This window comes from Sus scrofa, chromosome 2 (genome assembly GCF_000003025.6).
Source record: "Sus scrofa isolate TJ Tabasco breed Duroc chromosome 2, Sscrofa11.1, whole genome shotgun sequence".
Taxonomy (NCBI): domain Eukaryota; kingdom Metazoa; phylum Chordata; class Mammalia; order Artiodactyla; family Suidae; genus Sus; species Sus scrofa.
The window spans coordinates 63214611-63234196 of record NC_010444.4 but is presented as its reverse complement, the minus strand read 5'-3'; the positions used below and the strand labels follow the sequence as shown (position 1 = coordinate 63234196).

Here is a 19586-nt window from a genome sequence, read left to right as displayed (position 1 = left end):
ATGGCCAAGAAACCTATAGGAATGAGTGGATCCTGTGACCTAAGTGCTGGGCTACGAGTGTCCAGACTGGTCACTGAGCTCTTGGGGTCTTGCATTTCTTCTTCTGAAGAGAAAGGACCTCCTCCTACCTGCCCCTACCCACTAGCTGCTCTGAGGGACCTGACACTGTTATTTCCCACTTTCCACCAAGATCTGGAATTTTTCTTTCAATATACAAACCTGTCTCTGACTGCTCCTCCTGTCCCTAGTGCCACCACCCTGCCAGGAGCCACTGTTAGTTCTCCTGAAGTCCTGGGAACTGCTCCTGACAGGCACCTGCTGCCTCTGGGCATCACCCAGATGCCAGAGGCATCCTTTAGAAATCCAAGTCATAGCAGGGGTTCCCTTGTGATGAAGCAGGTTAAGGATCCAGTGTTGTCACTGCAGTGGCTCAGGTTGCTTCAGTGGTGGGGGTTTGATCCCCATTTCTGAAATATCCACATGACATGGCCAAAAAAAGAAAAACAATGCAAGTCAGGTCAAACACCTTCCCAGCAAGTGGCCAGTGATATAGGAGAGAGTCAGATCCTTTCTCCCACAGCAGGACTCCCCCTTGGGAATAATTTACTAATGTTCCCTCATTTGCAGGGATTCACCTCTGTGTCCTCCCTCTTGCTCCCAATCTGCCGGCCATCCTCTATCCCCCTTTGCTCCAGCATTTCCCCCACTACCAGAGGCTGCTCACAGTAGGCTGCCCCTACCTGGGCTCCCTCTCTGTCGCAACTTGAAGTTCTGATAGTGATTAGCCTTGTATTGAAGAATTGCAAGTCTGGGCGAGGTCAACAGGGCCTATCCCTCCTTTATCAGTATGCTCCCCAAAGCAAGGACAGTCATGCTGATTCTGTCTGGGCCCTTGGTAGTTGTGTTTGGGGATCTGCATCTGCCTTCTTTTCCTCTGAATGTGGTCATTACCATGGAGAAAGAACATAGAAAGTCATCTCATTATTTATGTATTCAAGGAGAAAGGCACTTTCTAAGGATTGTGGGCTGATATATATATATATATCATATATGTATAGCTGTATAGAGGTATAGAGGTATAGATGTATATATATATATATATATATATTTGTCTCAGGTCTTTCTTTTTTGTTTTTATTTTTATTTATTTATTCATTTTTATTTTTTGTTTTTTTAATGATTTTTATTTTTTCCATAATAGCTGGTTTACAGTGTTATGTCAATTTCTACTGTACAGCAAGTTTACCCAGTCACACATACATATGCAAATTCTTTTTCTCACATTATCATGCTCCATCTAAGTGACTAGATATAGTTTCCAGATTTTTTTTTATCTTTTTGCCTTTTCTTGGGCTGCTCCCATGGCATATGGAGGTTCCCAGGCTAGGGGTCTAATCGGAGCTGTAGCCGCTGGCCTACACCAGAGCCACAGCAACTCAGGATCTGAGCCACATCTCCCACCTACACCACAGCTCACGGCAACGCTGGATCCTTAACCCACTGAGCAAGGCCAGGGGTTGAACCCACAACCTCATTGTTCTTTAAGCACTGAGCCATGATGGGAACTCCCCAGATTTGTTTTTAATTGAAGTATAGTTTACAACTTTCTGTTAGTTTCTGGTGTACAACAAAGATAAAACTTTAAATACTGTAGCTATCTATAAAGTAGAAAGTGAAAAGTAGGGGTAATTCCATTCTCCAGAAATGATCACTGTTAACAGTTTAGTGTCCACATGTCCAAACATTTTTTCCATGCTTCTGCAAATATCATCATTATTTGTATAATGCATTTGTTATTCATATTGTCTTGCAACTTGCTTTGTTTCCTTAATGATAAATCTTGGACATTTTCCCATATTGTATGTATAAATCTATTTTATATGCTTCTCAAGAGCTATATGGCACTGAATTTGGAAATGATTTATTTAACAATCCTCTCTTGATGAATTGATTCAAAATTTTTTTTTTGTCTCAAACAAGGCAAACATCCTTATATGTGTGTCTTTGTGCATTTGAGCATATAGATATAGGATTAATGCATAGAAGAGGAATTTTGTCTCAGATCTTTCGGAGAGGAGGAAAGATCAGCACCCACTCAACTATGGCAGAAGGCTAGACCTCTTTTGGGGCCTGGTTAAATTCATGTGTGTGTGGTCACTCAGTCAGGGTGGGCAGCTCTTGTGCTCATCTGGCTAGGCCCAGGCCCTCATTGTAGCCCTCTTCTCCTTCAGCTCTGCCCACTCAGGACCCCACTGGGCTCCAGGAGGAGAGCACGAAGGAAGAATCCATGGTACCTGGGGGAGTGACAACCTATCCACAGGTAAGTAAGGAGTCTTTGATCTTCTTGATTGGTCTCCTTGTCCTCATCCCCTGTCTGGGAGCTTCTTGACCCCACAGGGATGATAGTCAGGCTTATAGGCAATGAGCCTTTAGCAGTGGGTGGGAAGTGACCCCACCCCCTCATTCAGACCTTACCCAGGCTACAACAGACTGTACTCAGCTGAGCATCAGGAGGGAAAGTAGGGCTGAGATATGAACTGTCATAATCTCTATGGTCTCCCTAGAGCAGACAGTTGTTGTTGACCAAATTGTTTTCTCTTGCCTGAAACACGCTTAGATCTTCTGGACCCTGGAGCTGGAGGGGATGGGCTTCCTGGATGGCCAATAATAGCTAAGCTCTGCCATGAAGTTGAGGTCCTTTGAAGCCATACCTCGGGATGTAGTCATCTAGGGAGGAAAGAGCAGTTGGAGAAGAGTTCTAGTTCTGAGGCCTGAGCTGAGGTCTGGAAATCCTCTGCATGAGAGTCTCACTTCCTCAGAACTGCAAGCCCCCCACCATCCTCTCGAATATTGGTGGGGGTGGACCCTTGCTGAACCAGGAAGGGTGGCTGTGCCTTTTAGGAACCAGTCACCTTCGCAGATGTGTCTGTGCTCTTCACACCAGAGAAATGCCTGTTTCTAGACTCTGCTCAGAGATGTGATGCTGGTGAACTATAGGAACCTGGCCTTTGTGCATAAGTCTGGCCCTATCACTTCCTCCACACACTCTCACTGTCACAATGGGTTCCCAGAACTGTGCTGGTTTGGGAAATTGAGAGGTGAAAAGAGAGACAGGCCCTTCACTCATGGTGCTTATGGTCAAGTGGGTTCCCACAGAAATGAAGATCTGTCTGCTGTTGGGCTTCTCAAGTTCATCCCTGAGCCAGGCCCTAGACTGGAGAGTCCCAGTGTCCTCCAGGGCCTGGTGAGGGAGCTTGTCCTTTGGCTCCTTAGTGAAAGCGCTTGACATGCCATCAGAATGTAGGCACACTCACTTTGCTATTCTCATCTACAGTTCCCCTAAAGACCTCAATATATCGGCCCCCATTGCATGGCAGGGGCAGTCTGCTCTTAAGCTGCATCTTTTCCCATGAGCAGGAGATCAACTCTGCAAAGCCAGTAGGTTTTCTCATGTGGAGCAATAGAAGAGCTGTGCATCATTGAGAGAAGGATCTTCCTAGGAGCCCACTTAGGTGAGCACCAGGCAGATTGGGGGCCACCAGCCCTGAGTGGTAAGATGAGTATTAGATTTGGAAACACTTTCAATGCCCTTGTTGGGAAAGGCTGTTGGTTTGAACGCCCTCCATAAATTCCACTTTCTTTCCTCTTTCCCTTCTCTTTGATATCTAATGTTTTATTCTGGCTTCATAGAAGATTTATCCTACCTCCTTTTCACGTTTAGCATTTCCATGTGTATGTTTCATCCAGTTCCTCCCCACTGTGTTGGTTCGTACTAATTCTTTCAACACCAGTCCCAGTCTTTGTAGAATTCTTTCTTAGTAAATCATCTATTTCCATTCCTTGTTCCTATGATTATGTAACTCCTCACATAGCCAAACAGCTTATAATTTTCTTTTACTTTTTGATATCTTCCTCTTATTCAGTTTCTTCTCATATTTAGGATAAGTATTAAAAAAAAAAAAGCCTACATGTGCCTAGCTTACTTTTTCTTTTTTGGTCATCTTGATCCCACAGTTTCCTTTTCTGTGCACTTAAAATTCCCCATATCCCCTTAATTCATTCCAGAACCTAAACGTCAACTCCAGGATTCAATTTCTAACCAAGATATTTTTGTGGAGATCCCATCCATGAGCATAAAAAAGGTAAAGTACAAAGGGATTATTTTTGGTCCTCTATCTAGGAAAAGTCTGGGAATGCTGTAGGTTAGAAACACAATACAAGAGCCCAGAGAGATATTTAAAGCACGTGGTGCTTACCTGGGAGAAAGAAGTTTTTTGGGAGAGAGTCTACGAATGTCATGAATTGGGGAAAATCTCTAAGCATAGATAAGACATATCTTGACAGAGTTCCCACAACTAACATTTTTGTAAATATACCACAGATATAGAGCATTTTAAATTATTTAGCCTTGTGGTGCAGCATGTTAAAGATCCGGTGTTATCACTGCAGTAGCTCAGTTTGCTGCTGTGGTATGTGTTCAATCCCTAGCCTGGGAACTTTCTTATGCTGTGAGTGCAGAAAAAAAAATATTCTTAATATGAAATGAGTACCTAAAATAACAACATATGTTGGGAAAGGATAAATAAATGTTAAATGTTCTAATTAATCCTTATATTTTCCAGGAAGTGGAAAAGTACCATTCTGTATAATATTTTAGTATATGAAAGAAGCCTGTTGAAATACTTGAGGTAAGCACTTCTGTAGTAGTAAAATAATGTATAATTAACAAATTAATAATGAAAAATATAAAAATAATGAATCTAAGAAATGAAAAAAATTAAAAACATAATTTAGCCTTAAACAATTCAGGAAAAAAGTCTACATCTAAGAAGCCCCATGAAAATAATGGAAATGATGGCTCTTTGTGGCAGAGCATCCACTTAAAGGAACTCAGGATAGAGTAGTATGGACACACTAAAATGGTAAAATCTTCAGGTATAGGAATGTCTCTGTTATACACACACTTCACTTGGAGGAAAATACCTCTGAATTCAATAAAGCCTCTGGCCTTCCCACTTTCCTCAGTTGACAGGAGCTTCTTCTGACTAGAGAAAAACTCTCTGAGTACAGTTAACTGAGGATACCCTGTAACAGCATCAGCCACTATTTCAGTACCAGAAAATTACTGCTGGAAGGGAGCCCTGTGAATGCCAAGAGAGTGGAAAACCCTTCTTCCAGACTGCTCACCTAACTGTGCCTTAGAAAATCTGCAGCATGCAACAAATGTGAAAAATCGTTCAGACACAGCTCTGACCTCCTCAGGCATGAGAAGACTCACTGCAGATAAGTGCTTCGAGTATCAGGAATATAGACAGGCTTTCAAGTATTCCTCAAATCTGCAGTGGCATGTGAGGACTCACACTGGTGAGAAACTCTGAGTGTGGCCAGTGTGGGAAAACCTTCATGAGGAACTTTAGCTTGATCTTGCACCAGACAAACCACATGGGTGAGAAGCCCTATGAGCACAAGGACTGTGGGAAGGCTTTCAACCAACCCTCGTCTCTGAGGAGCCACTTGAGAAATCACACAGGAGAGGATCCCTTTGAGTACAGCCAGTGTGGGAAAGTCTTCAGGGAACACTCATCTCTGAAGACACCCCTGCAGACCCACACCAGAGAGAAACCATACACTTGTAACCAGTGTTGGAAACCCTTCTGGACGAGCACTCACCTGAATGTACATAAGAGGATCCACATGGGAGAGAAACTTTATGAGTGTGCCACCTGAGAGCAGGTTTTCAGCCATCTCTCATCCTTCAAGAGCCACATGCAGACCCACACAAGAGAGAAGCCCTACACATGTCAGGAGTGCAGGCAGGGCTTTAGTGAGCCATCATTCCTCAGGAAACATGCAAAAACCCACAGTGGTAAGAAGCCCTACACATGTCAGGAGTGTGGGCGAGCCTTTGGCCACTTCTCACACTTTATCATTCGTGTGAGAACACACACTGTGGGGAGACCCTACAATTGTAATCAGTGTTAGAAAGCCTTCAGGCATAGCTCTTCACTTGCTGTGCATAAGAGGATTCATGAAGGGAGAGAAAACATTCAGACGGACTGGTGGCCTGCCTTTGTCAGTGTCTCTGCCATGCGGTCCGCACCCCTTGTTTATTAACTTTGATTTGTAAAAACAAACATCCAGGGTTGCAATCACCTCTTGTAGTACATGTTTCAACATTGTATGTTTCAATGTGTAATATTTTCATTTCAGTTTAATTTTAAACATTGTATTAGTTTCCATGATCACATATTCTCTTATTCATGAGTTAAATTAAATTAGATTTAATTTCTTTTCTTTTCTTTTCTTTTCTTTTTTTTTTTTTTTTTTTGGCTGAATTTGTGGCATGTGGATGTTTCCAGGTCAAAGACTGAACCTGTGCTGAAGTTTCAACCTGCACCACAGCAGTGGCAATGCTGGATCCTTAACCCATTGGGCACAGGGGAACTTCTGGAATTAGATTTTTAAATAACAGTACATGGGTGTGTCTTTATAGAGGTATAATTATAGTGAAGTGCATAAATCAAGTGTACAGTTGGATGGGTTTGACAGATGTATACATATATGTAATCAACCCTCCATTTGTGATATAGTCTCTTCCTGTCATTCTGGAAAGATCTTGTATGTATATAAGTGGGTTTTTTTATGTTGCCTTTTTTGTCATTCATTTCTAACTTAATTACACTGTGGGCAGAGGGTGTATTATTTATGTTGTTGAATATTGAATATTTGTTGAGATTTGGTTTTAGGTCTAGTGTGGCATGTCTTGCTAGATGTCTAACAAAATTGCTCTTTCTCACTCATAAAAGCAACTAGGTTTTTTGTTCATATTGAGAGTGTGAACTATTGAAACACCTCTATATTCCTGGCCTTTTTGACACCAGAGGAGGCTACATTCCCCAGTCCTGGCCAGTATGAGATGTCACTGGGTGTGAACCCTAGGAGAAATTTTGCAAAGGAATGGTTTCATTTATCCAGATCCTTCTCTTTCTTCCTTTTGTACAAGCAGACACCATGTCCAGTGATAAAGGAGCCATCCTGTGGCCACGAAGGTGAAAGCCACAGGCTGGCTAAAAAGAGTGCGACTAGAAGTCAAAATCACCCTTGTCCCTCACTTGGTATCCTTGTATGGCTGTACCAGACCTGGACTCTATTTCTGGACATCTTGTTACATGAAAACAATACATGTACATGACTTACTAGTACATGATATTGTCTTTTTTTTGAAAGGAGTAAGGGGGAGAGCATAGATGGTTTTATTAGTGCTGAATGTGATCTCTAACTAATGCACTTAGTATATGGTCAGTATTTACAAATGGTTCACGGATGGTTGAAATCAATGTATTGTATTCTACATATATCCACTAGGTGGAGCATATTGTTTGTGTTCTCACATGGCCAAAAGGAAGCAAGAGACCTCTCTGGGGTCTCTTTATAAGGGCACTGAACCCATTTGTGAGGGTTCCACCCCCAAGACCTAATAACCTCCCAAAGCCCCCACCCCCTAATACCATTACCTTGAAGGTAAGGCTTCAGCATCTGAATTTTGGAAAACACAGACATTCAGTCTTTAGTTACTGATCTATCATTTACTGAGAAAGCTAATTAAGTCCCACCATAAATATGGATTGCTGAAAATATCTTATAATTCCATAAATTTTAAATTTCATACATTTTGAAACAAGGGAATTAAATGAAAATTTTTTTCCCAGAGTTATTTGGTGTTTTTTTATTTTTTCTTTATAATAATTTAAAAAATTTATTTCATTTTATTTTATTTTCCTGCTGTACAGCATGGGGATCAAGTTACTCTTACATGTACACATTTTTTCCTCCACCCTTTGTTCTGTTGCAATATGAGTATCTAGACATAGTTCTCAATGCTACTCAGAAGGATCTCCTTGTAAATCTATTCGAAGTTGTATCTGATAACCCCACACTCCCAATCCCTCCCACTCCCTCCCTCTCCCGTCAGGCAGCCACAAGTCTCTTCTCCAAGTCCATGATTTTCTTTTCTGAGGAGATGTTCATTTGTGCTGGATATTAGATTCCAGGTATAAGTGATATCATATGGTATTTGTCTTTGTCTTTCTGACTCATTTCACTCAGTATGAGAGTCTCTAGTTCCATCCATGTTGCTGCAAATGGCATTATGTCATTCTTTTTTATGGCTGAGTAGTATTCCATCGTGTATATATATCACTTCTTCCAAATCCAATCATCTGTTGATGGACATTTGGGTTGTTTCCATGTCCTGGCTATTGTGAATAGTGCTGCAATGAACATGCGGGTGCATGTGTCTCTTTTAAGGAAAGTCTTGACTGGATATATGCCAAAGAGTGAGATTGTGGGGTCATATGGAAGTTCTATGTATAGATTTCTAAGGTATGTCCAAACTGTTCTCCATAGTGGCTATACCAGTTTACATTGCCACCAACAGTGCAGGAGGGTTCCCTTTTCTCCACAGCCCCTCCAGCACTTGTGATTTGTGGACTTGTTAATGATGGCCATTCTGACTGGTGTGGGGTGGTATCTCATGGTAGTTCTGATTTGCATTTCTCATATAATCAGCAATATTGAGCATTTTTTCATGTGTTTGCTGGCCATCTGTATATCTTCCTTGGAGAAATGTCTATTCAGGGCTTTTGCCCATTTTTCCATTGATTGATTGGTTTTTTTGCTGTTGAGTTGTATAAGTTGCTTATACATTCTAGAGATTAAGCCCTTGTCAGTTGCATCATTTGAAACTATTTACTCCCATTCTGTAAGTTGTCTTTTTGTTTTCTTTTTGGTTTCCTTTGCTGTGCAAAAGCTTTTCAGTTTGATGAGGTCCCATGGGTTTATTTTTGCTCTAGTTTCTATTGCTTTGGGAGACTGACCTGAGAAAATATTCATGAGGTTGATGTCAGACAGTGTTTTGCCTATGTTGTCTTCCAGGAGTTTGATGGTGTCCTGTCTTATATCGAAGTCTTTCAGCCATTTGGAGTTTATTTTTGTGCATGGTGTGTGAGTGTGTTCTAGTTTCATTGTTTTGCATGCAGCTGTCCAGGTTTCCCAGCAATGCTTGCTGAATAGACTTTCTTTTTCCCATTTTACGTTCTTGCCTCCCTTGTCAAATATTAATTGACCATAGGTGTGTGGGTTTATTTCTGGGTTATCTATTCTGTTCCATTGGTCTGTCTGTTTTGATACCAGTACCACACTGTTTTGATGACTGTGCCTTTGTAATATTTCTCGAAGTCTGGGAAAGTTATGCCCCCTGCTTTGTTTTTGTTTCTCAGGATTGCTTTGGCAATTATGGGTCTTTTGTTGTTCCATATAAATGTTTGGATTGTTTGTTCCAGTTTGGTGAAAAATGTCATGGGTAATTTGATAGGGATTGCATTGAATCTGTAGATTGCTTTGGGTAGTATGGCCATTTTCACAATATTAATTTTTCCAACCCAGGAACTTGGAATATCTTCTTTACTTTCCTTGGTTAGTGTTTTATAGCTTTCAGCATGTAAGACTTTCACTGCCTTGTCAGGTATATTCTTAGGTATTTAATTCTTGGGGGTGTGATTTAAAAGATATTGCATTTTTGTATTCCTTTTCTAATATTTCATTGCTGGTATACAGAAATGCGACTGACTTCTGATCGTTAATTTTATATCCTGCTACTTTGCTGAATTTGTTAATCAGTTCAAGGAGTTTTTGGGTTGAGCCCTTAGGGTTTTCTATGTATAGTATCATGTCATCTGCATACAGTGACAGTTTGATCTCTTCTCTTCCTATATGGATGCCTTTTATTGCTTTTGTTTGTCTAATTGCTGTGGCTAGGACTTCCAAAACTATGTGGAAGAGCAGTGGTGAGAGTGGGCATCCCTGTCTTGTTCCAGATTTGAGGAGAAGCTTCAGTTTTTCCCCATTGAGGATTATATTTGCTGTGGGTTTATCATAAATGGCTTTGATTATATTCAGGAATATTCCCTCTATACCCACTTTGGCAAGGGTCTTGATCATGAATGGATGTTGGACTTTGTCAAATGCTTTTTCTGCGTCTATTGAGATGTCATATGATTTTCGACTTTTCTTTTGTTAATGTGGTGGATGACATTGATTGATTTGCATATGTTGAACCATTCTTGTGAACCTGGGATGAACCCTACCTGGTCATGGTGTATGATCTTTTTGATATTTTGTTGGATTAGGTTGGCTAAGTTTTTGTTGAGAATATTTCCATCTATATTCATCAAAGATATTGGCTGATAGTTTTCTTTTTTGGTGGTATCTCTGTCTGGTTTTGGAATTAGGGTGATGTGGCATCATAGAATGTCTTTGTGAGTATTCCCTCTTCTTCAACCTTTTGAAAAAGTTTAAGGAGGATGGGCACCAGATCCTTTTTGTATGTTTGATAGAATTTGCCTGTGAAGCCATCTGGTCCTGCACTTTTATTTGTAGGGAGTGTTCTTATGACTTCTTCAATTTCATTTCTAGTGATCGGTCTGTTCAGTTGGTCTGTTTCGTCTTGATTCAGTTTTGGCAGGTTCTAAGCTTTTAGAAAATTGTCCATTTCATCCAGACTGTCAACTTTGTTGGCATATGGTTGTTCATAGTATTCTCTTATGGTTTTTTTTTTTGTATTTCTGCAGTATCCATTGTGATTTCTCCTTTTTTATTTCTAATTTTGTTTATTTGGGTTCTTTCTCTCTTTTTAGTGAGTCTGGCCAGGGTTTTGTCAATTTTGTTTACCTTTTCAAAGAACCAGCTCTTGGTTTTATTAATTTTCTCTTTTGTTTTTTGCATCTCTATTTTATTGATTTCTTCTTTGATCTTTAAAATTTCCTTCCTTCTGCTGACTTTAGGTCTTGTTTGTTCTTCTTATTGTAGTTCGTTTAGGTGGAGGGTTAAGCTGTCAATTTGGGATCTTTCTTCTTTTTTGAGAAAGGCCTGTATTGGTATAAATTTACCTCTGAGCACTGCTTTTGCAGCATCCCATATATTTTGAGAGGTTGTGTCTTCATTATCGTTTGTTTAAAGGAAAATTTTTTGACATTTTATATTTACAGAAAAATTTTCCTTGTATTCATATAGTGACGAACATCTTTTCCCTAGCAATGAATGTTCAACCCTTCCTCATCATAATAGCAAATGATTATTTGGATCTTACCATTGCTAAGTAGTTGCTATTACCCTAAGTTTTGCATCTTTTAAGTTATTTAGTCCTCATCATAACACTTTGATGGAGGTACTATTTTTATCCCCAATTCACAGATGAGAAAACTGAGGCCCAGCAAGTTGAGGTTAGGTAACTGAGGTCATGGAGGTATTAAGTGACATAGTCAGGCTCCAAGATCCATGCTCTCTACAGAGCTTCTCCCCATGGGGCAGTTTTCCATTTTTACCTGTACTACCAGTGTTCTATTTTTATGTTTTTAAGTTCTTTGAGGTATAGCTTATGTCAAAGTTCGTAAGTCTTAGAATACACCTTAATGAATTTTATATATGTCTCTACCACCCATATCAAGATATAAAATATTTTTATTTCCCCATAAGTTTCTTCTGGGCCCTGTACCAGTCAATAAGTGCCATTCTCGGAGGTAACCATATTCTGACATCTATCACCATAGTTTTGTTTTTCCTGTTCAGAGAAACAGAGCTGCACAGTATGCCTCTTGTGTTTGGTGCCTTCACTTAATACAGTGTCCAGGAAATTTATCTTTGTCACATTATCAGTAGTTTATTCTCTTTTAAAATTGCTACGTAATATTCCATAGCAATTGTCTGAATATACCACAATTTAAAAATTCCTTTCTGTTTATGGACATTTGGGTTATTTCCAGGTTTTACTGTTATAAATAAAGCTGCTATGAATGTTCTTGTGCAAATATTATTGTAAACAAATGTTCTCATTTCTCTTGGGTATAAAAACTAAAAGTAGAACTGTCAGGTCATTGAGTAGGCATATCTTTTTCTTGATTATATTACCAAACAGTTTTCCAAAGTGGTTGAAACAGTTTTTACTTCCATCATCAATGAAGGAATTTCATTTGTATCACATCCTTGACAACACATGCCACTGTCAAGTTAATTTTAGCTGTATTAATGGGTAAGTGGTTTTGTGTTTTAACTTGCTTTTTTAGGAGGTGAATAATGATGTCATAGGTTGCTGCCACAATAATTTTGTCTATCCCTGTATATACATTTCTTTTCAATATGACTTTGATGTTCTTCCAATCAAGAGGTGGAGTTTATTTCTCTACCCCCTGAAGATGAGCTTGGTCACATGACATTCTTTGGCCAATGGAATGCTATCAAACATGATAGAAAAAGAGGCTTGAAAAATACAATGATTTTTGCCCTCTTTTAGTTGTGATTAGGCTCCTGAGAGCAGGGAAGATGCCTGTACCAGCTTCCTCTAGAGTGAGAGACGGTATGGAGAGAGAGGCTTTTGCTGATAGTCAGCACCAATTCTTAGACACAAGTGAGGCCCTCTTACACCATCTGACCCCAGATAGACCACCAAGTGACTGATGCTTCCTGAATGACCTTGGGCATTAGAACTGTCCATCTGAGTTCAGCTCAGGTTGCTAATTCACAGAATTATGAGCACATATGGTGGTTAGGTAGCAATAGACAACTGACATAGAAGTTAGTATCAGAAATAGGATGCTACTGTAACAAAAATTTTAAATGTGGCACTTGACTTTAGAACTTTGCAACAAGAAAGCAGCTGAAAAGGGGTGAATAAACTTAAGGACTGGAAATGTGAGGAAACTGCCACTAGAAATTAAAAAAATATATGTGGTTATATGTTAGGGAAACGTCTGGCAAAAATGTTGTCTGTGGTAGCTTAGAAGACAGAATGTGTACTTAGTGATGTCATGGATCTGACTGAGGAAGGAGACTTTCTCTTGTCTCTAGTCCTACTCAAAGTATTTCTCATGAGCATCTGGTGGCGCAAGAAGAGCCTGAGACTAGGTGAGAACTCCCCTTGTGTCCAAGCCTCCAAGATTCCCTATTTTACTGGCCCATATTTGGTCTTTAGCAAGTGGTTAAAAACTTTAATAGAAATCCTACTCTCTTGTTTAGTGGTACTGTCTTCATCCTGTGCTCTGGATGAGCCAGTGATCCTGTCCATCTCTCTTGCCCTAGATTTCTGGCAAGTGGTTGCCTGTGACCCAAGTTCTCTGATGCGTTCAAAAAAATTATGTTGTTGTCAATTATTCATACTTTTCTAGTACCTATAATAGCAGCATTGGATACCAGGTTTCTACACTGAAGATGGAAGCCAGAAATGGGGTTCTTTTTTCTTAAATCACACCGCCTTTAGGAATTGTTTATTGCACTTTATCTTCCTCTTTCTTAAGAGTTCTCTGAGATCAGAGACCACATGAAGTCTGTTCAGTGTGACTTCCTTTAAACCTAGCACTGTGCTGAACAGAAAACAAGTTTTCAACTTGCTTATTAAGTCTATATGAATTAGTATTGGGGCAAAGGTTTCTCCTCAGTAGTTCCTACTCTGAAGAGAGCACAATACCTGGAATGAATGGAGAATTTAAGAAGACAGTTCCTAGGCATCTGGGTTAGCTTGCGGCAATACTTCTAGACTCTGGACAGGACAAAAAGATTATGTATATGAAGATCAAAGACTACCTTAAAAGACCAATCTCCTGTCAAAACTTTGAAGACCACGTTGTTCAAAAGGTGGTGCTTCTGGAATATGAACTAGAGAGTAGGTGAACATTCTGGAAGTGTAGACACTAGCTGGTAGACAAGGTGAACAGGATTTTAGGTAAGGTTTGAGGTCCCTTTTTGCCATTTTTTAAAAATGAAAGTGCAAAATTTTGCTGATCAGAAAGATCCATTGGTTGATTCATGTCATCAGACTAAATTAAGCCATCTAAAACCATCTTCATTAGATAAACATGAGATCTTGGTCTGGTTCTCTGAAGTGGATGGCAGAGGGGAGATGAGGTGAGAGGATTGCAAGCAGAAAATGTGTTCATCATAGGAATTTTATACCAGTTCTATGTAGTGTCAACCTTGGGGTCCAGCCTTGGATTTGGAGTTCTGTGTTTCCTACTGTCCTTCACTGGAAGAAGGTGGGTTTTAGGGTCAGTCTGCCCAAGGCTTTGTCTCTAGGTAGCTCAGAGTCTGTTAGTCACCTGACCACTTCAAATTTACATTTTTTGGTCCCTTTGCACTTTGACTCCTACTGCTCCCAAAACATCAGATGCTGGGACTATAGGATGGCCATCAAGCATGGTCAGACCCCAAGAATCCCAATCCATGTCTACCCAAGATCCATTCTCTGGACTCCTAAATTCTGGGATTAACAAATTCCAATGCAAGAATTGCAGCATCTATGGACTTCGGTTCTGGGTTCAGACATGGGGATTTCTGGCTTGGGGTCTCCAGAAATATATTGTTTCCAGTTTGGAGACTCCAGCAATTTCACCACTTCTCATAACTGGACAAGTCCAGGCTGTGTTTCTCCTGCATCTGCTGTTTGAAAACCATAATCAATGAATGGACGATACGGGTAATGCTCTCATGACCACCCCAATGTTGGCAGCTTAAGGGAGAAGCCATTCTTTGGCATTTGGATGCTGCTTGTTTGATTTCTGTGTAGGGATATACTTGATCAGGGAGTTTCTGAAGTGCAGAGGTAGATAACGACTAGAATCTCATTTGCCAGACCAGAGCAGTCTGGGGCTTGTGCTGACCTCCAATTTACCCCTCCCAGATACACACATTTCCCACAGATTCTAGAAGGCAAAACATCCTTTCCCTAAGATTATTTCATGGATCTCTACTGCTCTGAGGTTAATGTTCAAATTCCCTAACCTTTCTCTGAAGTATCGTGTTCTTATGGTGCCAGTTACTTATTTAGAAGAAAGTCCATCTCTGAGCTGCTATGTCCTGTATCCTTCAGCACACAGTGCCTATTGCCTATCCATCCCTCTGGTTTTATCTTACAAATAATACCATAAAGCTCATATATGATGACATCCTCTGTGTGTTGCCAGGGTACTGAGCTAAATTCTCTACTCAAGTTATTATTATCTCTAATCAAGTTATTATTTTTCTTTGCATCGACTGTAGTTATACTAATTAAACAAGAGAGAAATTTAGTAGAAAGAGCAATTTAGTAGAAAGGATTTGCCAGGAAAAATCTCAGAATATGATTCTTTGCCCTGCCAGTCACTAGTCACACACGTTTCTTCGTTGAATGACTAGTAAATTAATGCTCATTTTAAAGAATCCTGCTTTAAAGAATGCTCATTGTAGGAATCCTTTAGTGAGCACTTCAGGAAACTGCCTTTTGTGTTAGTGTGTGGCATAATCACACCTTTGTTCCCTTCTTATTAGGAAACCTGAACCACCATCATGTAGGCTCACTCTGCTGTTACTGGCAATGCAAAGCATAAAAAGCAGAAGGGTGGGTCTGATAATAAAACATCCATGCTAAATATTTCCTGTCAGTTTATCTGGGGAGCCCACACATTCAAATTCTCATGTGGTTTATCCGAATAGGAAATATATTTTACTTAAAATCAAAAGCGAAAACTTCCACAGCTGAACTTTACTGTCTCTTCACCATGAGGAGAAGCTATTTACCATTTATCCCAGGAAAGTAGAATTGTAACCATGTGTATTGTCTCTTTCCAACTACTTGAGAATGTTTACGAACAGGACAAAATAACCAATCGTGAGAGAAGTCAGAATAGTGCCTACCATGGGAAATTATCAGCTGGGAAGCTGTAGAGGGAGCTTTCTGGGGGACTTTTCTGTCTTGATTGCTAGGTTACATGGATTTACACACATGTACAAATTCATTGAGCTGGGAGATGGTGCCAGCTCATTTGTGAGGGAGGATTTCTGCTCACTCTGCTGAATCAGTGTTAATCTCTTCCAGAAACACCCTCAAGGACATAAAAAGAAATAATATTTTATCAGTTATCGAGGCATTCCTTTGCCCAGTTGACACATAAAATTATGCAAGTAAAAGAAAATAAGTTAAATGTATATGGATAAAACTAACTAGCCAATGGAAAGATGTGGTAAAGTGTAAATTTTTGTTGTTTAAGCCCCCTGACCTGTACACTTTGTGATGGAAACCATAGTAGACAAAGACACTATCTTTGACCTGTCCATCCATGATGTATGTATAACCATGCTTCTTCAACCCCAATCACAAGGGTTTTATTCTAGTCATCTTTTTTTAATTTTTAAAAATATTTATTTTTCTTGTTATTATTATTATTATTATTATTATTATTATTATTATTATTGTCTTTTTGCCTTTTCTAGGGCCGCTCCCACAGCATATAGAGGTTCCCAGGCTGGGGGTCTAATCAGAGCTGTAGCCTCCGGCCTACACCAGAGCTACAGCAACGAGGGCTCCAAGCCACATCTGCAGCCTACACCACAGCTCATGGCAACACTGGATCCTTAACCCACTGAGCAAGGCCAGGGATCGAATCTGCAACCTCATGGTTCCTGGTCAGATTTGTTAACCACTGAGCCACTACAGGAAATCCTGTTATTATTATTTTTAATAGATATTTCCCCAATACAATTTTTTCACTATAGTACAGCATGGTTACCCAGTTACACATACATGCACACATTCTATTTTTGCACATTATCATGATCCATCATAAGTGACTAAACATAGTTCCCAGTGCTACACAGCAGGATCTCATTGTTAATTCATTCCAAAAGCAATTAGTTTACATCTGTTAACCCCAAGCCCCCCAACTACCCCACTCCCTCCCACTCCCCCTTGACAACCACAAGTCTCTTTTCCAATTCTGTGATTTTCTTTTCTGTGGAAAGGGTCCTTTGTGCCTCATATTAGATTCCAGATATAAGTGATATCATACGGTATTTGTCTTTCTCTTTCTTACTTACTTCACTCAGGATGAGAGTGTCTAGTTCCAACCATGTTGCTGCAAATGGCATTATTTTATTCTTCTTTATGGCTGAGTAGTATTCCTTTGTGTATATATAACACATCTTCCTAATCCAATCATCTGTTGATGGACATTTGGGTTGTTTCCATGTCTCACCTATTGTGAATAGTGCTGCAGTGAAAATGCAGGTGCATGTGTCTTTTATAAGGAATGATTTGTCCAGATATATGCCCAAGAGTGGGATTGCTGGGTCATATGGTAGTTCTATGTATAGTTTTCTAAGGTACCTCCATACTGTTCTCCATAATGGTTGTACAAGCTTACATTCCCACCAACAGTGCAGAAGAGTTCCCTTTTCTCCACACCCCCACAAGCATTTGTTACTTGTGGACTTATTAATGATGGCAATTCTGACTAGTGTCAAGTGATATCTTGTGGTAGTTTTGATTTCATTTCTCTAATAATCAGTGATGTTGAGCATTTTTTCATGTGCTTGTTGGCCATCTGTACATCTTCCTTGGAAAAATGTCTCTTCAGTTCTTTTACCCATTTTTCAATTGGGTTGTTGGCTCTTTTGCTGTTGAGTTGTATAAGTTGTTTGTATATTTTAGAGATTAGGTCCTTGTCACTTGCATCACTGAAACTATTTCCCCCCATTCTGTAAGTTGTCTTTTTGCTTTCCTTTTGGTTTGCTTTGCTATGCAAAATCTTGTCAGTTTGATTAGGTCCCACTGGTTTATTTTTGCTTTTATTTCTGCTGCTTTGGGAGACTGACACTGAGAAAAATTTTGTAAGGTTGATGTCAGAGAATGCTTTGCCTGTATTCTCTTCCAGGAGTTTGATAGTGTCTTGTCTTACATTGAAATATTTCAGCCATTTTGAGTTTATTTTCATGCATGGTGTGAGAGTGTGTTCTAGTTTCATTGATTTGCGTGCAGATGTCCAGGTTTCCCAGCAAGAGCTGCTAAGAAGACTTGTCTTTTTCCCATTTTATGTTCTTGCCTTCTTTGTCAAGTATTAATTGACCAGAGGTGCCTGGGTTTATTTCTGGGTTCTCTGTTCTGTCCCATTGGTCTGTATGTCTGTTTTGGTACCAGTACCACAGTGTCTTGATGACTGTGGCTTTGTAATATTGCCTGAACTCTGGGAGAGTTATGCCTCCTGCTTGGTTTTTTTCTTCAGAATTACTATGGCAATTCTGGGTCTTTTGTGGTTCCATATAAATTTTTGGATTGTTTCTTCTAGTTCTGTGAAAAATGTCACATTTGTTAGAGATTGCATTGAATCTGTAGATTGCTTTGGGTAGTATAGCCATTTAATCTGTAGGAATTGCATTGAATCTGTAGATTGCTTTGGGTAGTATATCCATTTTTACCATATTATTTTTTCTGACCCAGGAGCATGGAATACCTTCCATTCTTTACATCTTCTTTAATTTCCTTGATTAATATTTTATAGTTCTCAGCATATAAGTCCTTCACCTCATTGGTCGGGTGTATTCCCAGTTATTTGATTTTTTGGGGTGCAATTTTAAAAGGTATTGTATTTTTGTATTCCTTTTCTAAAGTTTCATTGTTAGTATACAGAAATGTGACTGATTTCTGAATGTTAATCTTCTATCCTGATACTTTGCTGAATTTTCTGATCTGTTCAAGTAGCTTTTGGGTTGAATCCTTAGGGTTTTTTATATATAGTATCATGTCATCTGCATACAGTGACAGTTTTACATCTTCTCTTCCTATATGGATGCCTTTTATTTCTTTCGTTTGTCTGATTGCTATGGCTAGGACTTCCAATACTATGTTGAATAACAGTGGTGAGAGTGGGCATCCCTGTCTTGTTCCAGATTTGAGTGAGAAGGCTTTCAGTTTTTCCCCATTATTATATTTGCTGTGGGTTTGTCATAAATGGCTTTGATTATGTTAAGGAATTTTTCCTCATTTGGTGAGAGTTTTTATCATGAATAGATGTTGGACTTTGTCAGTGCTTTCTCTGCATCTATAGAGATGATCATGTGGTTTTTGACTTTTCTTTTGTTAATGTTGTGTATGACGTTGATTGATTCATGTGTGTTGAACCATCCTTGTGCATCTGGGATGAATCCCTCCTAATCGTGGTGTATGATCTTTTTTACATATCTTTGTATTCGGTTGGCTAAAATTTTGTTGAGAATTTTTTTTTTTTTTTTTTTTTTTGTAGAGAGTAAGGATATTTATTTGACTTCTCGGTAAGACTTTTTTCTCATCTGTAGGTTTTTATTTTAATTTTTTTTATCATGAAGTTGGGTATTAGATTTTATTTATTTTTTTTTTATTTTTATTTTCCCACTGTACAGCAAGGGGGTCAGGTTATCCTTACATGTATACATTACAATTACAGTTTTTCCCCCACCCTTTCTTCTGTTGCAACATGAGTATCTAGACATAGTTCTCAATGCTATTCAGCGGGATCTCCTTGTAAATCTATTCTAGGTTGTGTCTGATAAGCCCAAGCTCCCGATCCCTCCCACTCCCTCCCCCTCCCATCAGGCAGCCACAAGTCTCTTCTCCAAGTCCATGATTTTCTTTTCTGAGGAGATGTTCATTTGTGCTGGATATTAGATTCCAGTTATAAGTGAGATCATATGGTATTTGTCTTTGTCTTTCTGGCTCATTTCACTCAGGATGAGATTCTCTACTTCCATCCATG

General features: G+C 39.5%; 1 pseudogene; it reads left to right on the top strand.

The window, feature by feature from the left end:
- On the top strand, window positions 1-12510 carry LOC100621595 (annotated as a pseudogene).